Raw genomic sequence first — 8,466 nt, 5'->3', positions numbered from 1 at the left:
GGGGTAGGGTGTGCGTGTGTGCGTTCGTAGAGGTGAGTGTATGCGCGTGTATATGAGCGCCTGTGTCTGTACTGATGCTCAAAAAAAGGCGTCGAAGAGACACCAACAAAGAATGTTGATTCAAACCAAAGGATTATTTATTTTCTTTTGTGGGCAAATGATGATAAACTATGATCATGTAGTTTGGCAGCAGCAACTCATACGTACAGTACATGTACTGTATCCAGGGCTAGCAGGTGTGGTTGCACGTGGACAAGATGGGTGGCGCGGCAGACGGGCCATCGAGCACCCCGCGGGCCATGATCTTGTACGCCGCCTCTGTCATGTGCAGGCCGTCGAACGACACGTACATCGACGGGTCCGGGCACGGCACCGCCGCCGGCCCAACGTCCAAGATGGGGTAGCACGCCTTCAGCACTGTCTCCACGGCGAACCCGTTCAACGCAGGTTTGGTGATGAGGGTGAGCACGTCGTCGTAGGTGTTGACGTAGGTGATGGACACGCCAGTGTGGTCGCGGCGGAGCTCCTCGAGCTTGGCTTTCAGCATGCGGTTGTGGACGAGGACAAGGTCGTTGAGCCGCCGGAGGCAGCCCGTGGCAGGGTCGCGGTTGTCGCCGGGGAAGAGTAAGAGGAACCGTGGGGTGCACCCCAGCGGAAAGATGCATGGCACATACATGGTCTTGGCGCCCAGCTCGATCAAGGCCTTGATGGAGAGAGCGATGGACCTGATGACTTGGGGCACGATGGGCCTGACCCACTCGACTGTTTTGTTTTGGAAGAAGGGGTGGTTGTAGTCGTTGGCGCCGATCTCTCCCACCAGGAACAGCGAGCTCGCCATCACCTCCTTCCGCTCTGCGTGAGCATGTCCGAGATGGTGTGGTCAGAAGATAATATGCATGCTTGGTGCAATTGCATAGCCAGGCGCATGCATATATATGCCATAGAATTTGTTCTACCTTGGTCCGTGGAGGCGAGCACCGCGAGCACTTTCTTGAACCAGCCGATTTGGACATCAAGGGAGTAGGGGGGATCGGTGGGAGCTGGTCAACGCTGAGGTTCTTTTTAATGAAGAACTCCTGGCAGTAATTAAGCACGCCTCGTCTGTCGTCGTCGTGGAATGGAAGTACTTACCGATGAAATCGACAACGAGGCGGCCGTCGGATCAGCGGCCGGTGGGGTGGCCGAAGAAGGTCTCGTCGTAGGGCAACGCTAGGACGGGGCCCGACGCATTGGCGTAGTGGACGATGAAATTGCCGGTGTCGATTAGAGAGTCGTCGAAGCTGAACATACGCTTGTAGGAGCTACTCCGGTTGGCCGGCGCACGCGACGACGGCGCTGTCGTGGCGACAGACAGCGTAAGGAACGCGGCCATGACGAACTGCAGAGGCAGAGTCGATGCCTCCACCATTGTGGTGGTGGATAGAAAGTAATGGTTTGATCTCGAGCTAGCTAGCCTCACCTAGTTTTGCCCTTCAACCCGTACTTGCAGCTGGAGCTATATATGATGTGGTACGCATGCAGCTATCTTATGTTATCTCCGTCATTGTTTGAAAATAAATTCCAACAATAATGTGGTACTGGTAGGAGATAACTTCTAGGAAAACGAAACTCGTGGCAAACGAGGCAACGGAGTAACGAGATTTGACTTCGAGGAATTGATTCATCGACTGTTGCCGCAGTTGACTTGTACACAACTTGCATAGTACACTGGGCGTGTTTGGTTACATTGAGCCAGTTTGAGGGGATGTAGGCCAAAAAAACCCAGATGCACATAGTTTGGTTGCTTGCATGTCCCTAGTTGCATGAGACAACCATTTTTGACCCGGCGTTTGGTTGCCCGCATTGCATTCATTACAAGAAATATGTCAACTAGTGACCTTTTGTCAGTGACCCTGGAAGAATTGGTCATAGATCTATGACCATTTGAGACCAATTGATCAAAAGCTGTTCGGGGTGCTCCAAACCCTAAACCATTGCGACCATTTTGGTCAGAAAGGTCGTAATTTCCTTACACGAAATGGTCACAAAGCAAATAGGGTTGGTCTGCTGCCTTATTTCTAGTTGTTAACGACCCATATAGATGGTCATAACCTTGTAGATTGTGGTGGGTTGTGATGACTAGGCGCCATCTCATCAATTTTGCCTATGTGTCATGTCCATGTGTCAATTTTTGCCCTAGGTTATGAAGCAACCTATATTTCTGTTATTCCAAAAATTCCCAAAAAATTCTCATAAATTGTTTGGATCATATCTTCATCAAATATGTCAAAAACCTTCCTTTCCTAGTTCAAAAATAACTCAACAATATTCATTTTCCTATTCTGTTCAAAGCAACACTTTGTGAAGGAAGTGTTCTTTATATATTCTTGATTTCCCTAAAAATTTGTGAAGACATTCTTCTTAGTATATGATCATCCTCAGCCAAAACTCACGCCCATTGGCCATGTGCATTTCCCGTACCGCTAATCAAACACTTGGCTGCTAATTCATGTTTGAGCATAGTTCGGTCTCCTCATGAGAATCTTATGTTATAATTTTCTTCCTAGCACCTACCCGGGGAGTGCCCAACCCACTAGACATGCCTAGGCCGCCCAGAACGCATGGCAACACCACGGTCACGCGGTGACCACGCGGCGGCTTGCGAGCGTATGCGCTCTAGAGTTGGGACCCTCGGCCACCGTCCAAACCTTGATGTTTCGCCATCAAACCATGTATTTCTGATTAAATAGATACTTATTTACCTAGAAATGATTTTTGGAAAAAATAAAGAGCAAACTATGAGGCACCTACAGTTCAAATTTGACCCGCTTCCAGCTGAATCGACGGGAACTTGTCTTTTTCACCAAAGGTGGATCAAAACTTTTGACACCCAACCATTTTGTCAATTGTGCATTATATATGGCATAGTACTGTAATAGTAGGCATATTTGGGTTGTAATAGACTATGCACGTGTGAAATGGAAACCTGATTAGTGGGCCCATTTGTGAAAATAATCTAAACAATGCTCACATTTTTGACATGTGGGACCAATATAGGAGATTATGACAAGTGGGACCCATCTGACTTGTGGGACCAGATTGAAAAATATATACTGAAAAACTAAAAAGGCCATGGCCCAAAATATAAAAAAAGGCCAAATTGTTGGGTCAGGCCCATGTAGCTAGACAAAATTCACAGAAAAAATATATAGTAAAAAGGCTGAATTAATGGGCTCGGCCCATTTAAAGCACCGAATTGGACCGGGCTGAATCTTGTGCCACATCAGCTTGCCACGCTGGATGCCTACGTGGCCTGGGGAGGTTGCTAGTGACCAAAACGCCATAGTGGACATATTTTGGTCATAAACGTCCACGACCATTCCAGAAGAAAGGTCGCTGTAGTCAGTTTACGACTGCCAGCCTTTGACCTTCTGTTTTTGGTCACAAAAAGGTCGCAAATGAAAAACCATGACCTTTCAGTGACCAATAGTGCTGGTCACTAGTTGACATATTTCTTGTAGTGATTAGGTGCACATATGATATGGTGTTTGGTTGCAACCTGCATAAGGTGTTGTCACCACTCCTAACTAGTGGTGAGATTACCACACAGAATCTGAACATGTAGCGCCAACTACTTAAACAAATGATAGTTCATCCTAACTACTATCAAATGACAGTTTCAATTATTAAGAGCCATTGGCTAAATAGGGGATAGTTTATCGGTGTTGCTGCTACCAGATCTTCCTCTTCCTCTTCTTCTGCTTCTGCTGGTGCCTTCTGCTACTGCTGATGCCGCTTCTTCTTCTTCTTCCATCTTCTTCAAATCCTGCACTGACCTCTGTTAAGCCACATCGCCTCTCCCCACTCCAACCTTTTCTTCTTTCTGTTGGAAATATGCCCTAGAGGCAATAATAAAAGGATTATTATTATATTTCCTTGTTCATGATAATTGTCTTTTATTCATGCTATAATTGTATTATCCGGAAATCGTAATACACGTGTGAATACATAGACCACAACATGTCCCTAGTGAGCCTCTAGTTGACTAGCTCGTTGATCAACAGATAGTCATGGTTTCCTGACTATGGACATTGGATGTCATTGATAACGGGATCACATCATTAGGAGAATGATGTGATGGACAAGACCCAATTCTAAGCATAGCACAAGATCGTGTAGTTCGTTTTTCTAGAGCTTTTCCAATGTCAAGTATCCTTTCCTTAGACCATGAGATCGTGTAACTCCCGGATACCGTAGGAGTGCTTTGGGTGTACCAAACGTCACAACGTAACTGGGTGACTATAAAGGTATACTACGGGTATCTCCAAAAATATCTGTTGGGTTGACACGGATCGAGACTGGGATTTGTCACTCCGTATGACGGAGAGGTATCACTGGGACCACTCGGTAATGCATCATCATAATGAGCTCAAAGTGACCAAGTGTTTGGTCACGGGATCATGCATTACGGTACGAGTAAAGTGACTTGCCGGTAACGAGATTGAACGAGGTATTGGGATACCGATGATCAAATCTCGGGCAAGTAAAATACCGATTGACAAAGGGAATTGTATACGGGGTTGCTTGAATCCTCGACATCGTGGTTCATCCGATGAGATCATCGAGGAGCATGTGGGAGACAACATGGGTATCCAGATCCCGCTGTTGGTTATTGACCGGAGAGCCGTCTCGGTCATGTCTATGTGTCTCCCGAACCCGTAGGGTCTACACACTTAAGGTTCGGTGACGCTAGGGTTGTATGAATATGAGTATGCAGCAAAACGAAAGTTGTTCAGAGTCCCGGATGAGATCCCGGACGTCACGAGGAGTTCCGGAATGGTCCGGAGGTAAAGAATTATATATGGGAAGTCGAGTTTCGGCCATCGGGAAAGTTTCGGGATTCACCGGTATTGTACCGGGGCCACCGGAAGGGTCCCGGGGGTCCACCGAGTGGGGCCACCTATCCCGGAGGGCCCCATGGGCTGAAGTGGGAGGGGAACCAGCCCCTGGTGGGCTGGTGTGCCCCCCCTAGGCCCCCCTCTGCGCCTAGGGTTGGGAACCCTAGGGGAGGGGGTGCCTCCACTTGCCTTGGGGGGCAAGTCTCCCCCTTGGCCGCCGCCCCCCCTAGGAGATCCCATCTCCTAGGGACGGCGCCCCCCCTAGGGTCCCTATATAAAGAGGGGGGTGGGAGGGCAGCCGCACCCTGACACCTGGCGCCTCCCGCCCCCCCATTTCTACACCTCTCCCTCCCATAGTCGCTTGGCGAAGCCCTGCCGGAGCCCTGCTGCATCCACCACCACGCCATCGTGCTACTGGATCTTCATCAACCTCTCCTTCCCCCTTGATGGATCAAGAAGGAGGAGACGTCACGCTGACCGTACGTGTGTTGAACGCGGAGGTGTCGTCCGTTCGGCGCTAGGATCTCTGGTGATTTGGATCACGACGAGAACGACTCCCTCAACCCCGTTCTCTTGAACGCTTCCGCACGCGATCTACAAGGGTATGTAGATGCACTCCTATCTCTTGTTTGTAGATGAACTCATAGATTGATCTTGGTGAACGTAGAAAAAAAATTATTTGATGCAACGTTCCCCAACACTTTCAAACATCATTGTCAAATGCCTCCACACCATGGCAACAACATTGTCAGGCTCAACCTCTTCCTCCTCAGGCACGTGTTCATCAAAGCCCCATTAGAGGATCCAGTTATGCAGAATGCAACAAGTAAGAACTAGCTTAACCTGCGTGGAGTATGGGTGGAATGGATTTTGATCCAGGATCTTAAACCTATTCTTTAGAGCTCCAAATGCCCTCTCGACAGTTACTCTAAGGCTGGAGTGTCTGAGATTAAACAACTCCTGTGCAGTCCTAGGATAGTTCCTACCAGAGAACTCGTTGAGATGGTACCTGATTTTTCTGTAGGGTGGAAGAATACCCAGCCGACATGCATAGCCAGCATCTCCAAGGTAGAACTTGCCGTTGGGGATGTTGATCCCATCAGGTCGACTCATGTTGTCCGTGAGAATGTTAGCATCATGCGCTGACCCCTCCCAACTAGCCAGCGCATATGTGAACTTCAGATCAAAGTCAACAGCAACAAGCACATTCTGACTTGTGTAGTGCTTCCTCCCCCTGTATGCTGCAGACTGTGACCTAGGAACTCTGACAGTGACATGAGTACCATCTATTGCCCCAATGCAAACCTGAAAATGGCATCACAAGCCTGTGTTAGTGCTCAACTTGAACAATACAAGCATATCAAGCCATGAATAGTGCGTATTGTCAATGCTCACCTTGAAGTATGGATACCATCTTGGGGTTCCATGAATCTTGGGTGGAGTCTGACCAGATAGTCTCCTGATCATCTCTCCTCTAAGCTCCCCAATAGCAAAAAGCACTTGCTTGAAGTACCTAGAGATGGTCTCCATTGATCTTCTAAACATGTTGTAAATGACCCTGAACCTCTGGTTATGACCAACAACATGGAGGAACATGGCCACTTGCTCTTCGACACTGGTGTTGATGCTATGTTGTAGCAGCCCCCTGCTCCTGAAGGTCTCGACAAGCCTGGCAAATGGTGCACTTTTCATTCGAAGCATCCACAGAGCCTCGACGTCATTGCAGTTGTAGATGTAGTTCAGATTTTGGATCCTCTCCTGTTCCCGGGGAAACAATAGACCATAGCGGATCAAAGTTCTCCCAGCACAACGAACAGCTCTCTGGTGTATGAACATGACCCATGCCTAAATCACACTAATCAGTGCTGCTGCCGGGATTATCAGCCTCATCCGTGCGTCCATAACCTAGTCGACATCGATGGTTCGTTCAGTGGAAAATCGATCCTACACCTAACCTAATGGCCTAAGTACTGAGCTAACAAAAGGGGGAGGGGTGCTGCTTACCGGCATCGGAGACGAGGACGACTTAGGGGGAGCCATCGCACACACAAGGTCGACCAAACGATGGCCAACAACAAGGGGAGCACCAGATCTGCGGCAAACGTCGCCGCCGCTGCCCCCTCTAGCGCAAATCTAAAATTGCAGCCGCCGCCGGTGGTGAGGCAGTAGGGAAGAAAGGGGGCAATGGCTATGGGTGAGCGAGTGAAAGGGGGTGACGCTAGATTTGGCGCCGGGATGGCGCGCCATATTTCCATCTCCCGCCATACCCCCTCGCCCTCGCCTTGCACCGGCCCATGGACCTCGCGCCGCACTCAGCCTGGCTCGCGAGAAACTGCCGATCCGAGCGTTTCCAGCGAGCCAGGCTGTGGGCTGCTTTGAGAAGTGTGCGATGCAGGCCCAATAGTGAAACCAGGCAACCAAACAGGCCTCTCCCTTCCCGCGCGGGCCTGGTTGGGCTCGATGCGTGCAACCAAACACGCCCTAGGCGTACACGCAGGGCCAATATCGGTTCAATGACAACATATGCATTGTCGGCAACCGCACTAGGGCACTCTCGATGCATCATATCTTGGCCAGTGCTACAAATTAACCGGCTAATAACAAACAAATGTAAGCCGCCTCGCCATCCGTCAGATTACCCAAAGCGTGGCCATTAGATTGGGTCAACGCAGAAATCACAGGTGTCACCTCACCGTCAATCCCACCTCGCCTCCTCTGCAGTGAACACATCGATGGTGCTCGCCATCAATCGCACCTCACCGTGGCTTTGCGCCAGCGGCCTCGCAGCATCGGAGCCACCGACGGAGCTCCAACGCAGCAGCACCGGAGCTGATGGAAAACAAACTTCAACGTAACATCGGCGACCCCCGGGGAAGCTCCATTGCAGCACCGTGGCACAAAAAAAAGCTCCGACGCAGCACCATCGGTGTCCCGATGAAGCTCCTTTGTAGCCCCGGCCGCGCTCCATTACAGCCAGGCGTGCTCCATTGCAATCACTGGCGCACGACATTCTTGCGAAGTTCTATTGCAGCCATGGTGGAGCTCCCTTGCAGCCCCCGACGCGCTCCATTGCAACGCAGCCGGTGACGGCGGATCGGCGACGCAGCATGCGGTGGCCATGGCGGGAGCTGCAACACAACAGTGGTGCCTCTCCTTTGCCGCTGAACGAGAAAAGGGGAAAAGGAAGGAAACGCTGAGCGGAGAAGATAAGGTGGAGGGAGACAGATAAGGTGGGAGCGGTGGGCGGGCCCCACAGCGACACGTGGTGAGCGGATAGAGAGGTTTACAAGAGAGAGTTTTCATCTGCTTGCAATTAATCAATTTCCTCATATCTTATAAGCCACTCCTCTCTAATTCCTCAAAAAAGTTGCTCCTTTGTAAACAATAGTGATCTAAAACATCTTATATTTGTTTATGGAGGAAGTATATTATATACATTAAATATATGTTTTGATGCAACCTTTTTGTGGAGTGTATCTTAGTGTTGTATTATCTATAATTGTTCTGTTTTCTGTTTTTTTTGCGGCAAACTAAAGAGCTTTATTCGTATGAAACGGCTTCGGCAATGTCAGCCATCAGACTCATGAAC

At 49.5% G+C, this 8,466-nt stretch overlaps 1 pseudogene; it reads right to left on the bottom strand.

Annotated features, from left to right (window-relative positions):
• Nucleotides 1-229: 229 nt before the first annotated feature.
• Nucleotides 230-1,408, bottom strand: LOC119360725 (annotated as a pseudogene).
• Nucleotides 1,409-8,466: the final 7,058 nt, after the last annotated feature.

Source organism: Triticum dicoccoides, chromosome 2B, assembly GCF_002162155.2.
Source record: "Triticum dicoccoides isolate Atlit2015 ecotype Zavitan chromosome 2B, WEW_v2.0, whole genome shotgun sequence".
In the NCBI taxonomy this organism is placed as follows: domain Eukaryota; kingdom Viridiplantae; phylum Streptophyta; class Magnoliopsida; order Poales; family Poaceae; genus Triticum; species Triticum dicoccoides.
This window is presented reverse-complemented; position numbering and strand designations above follow the sequence as displayed.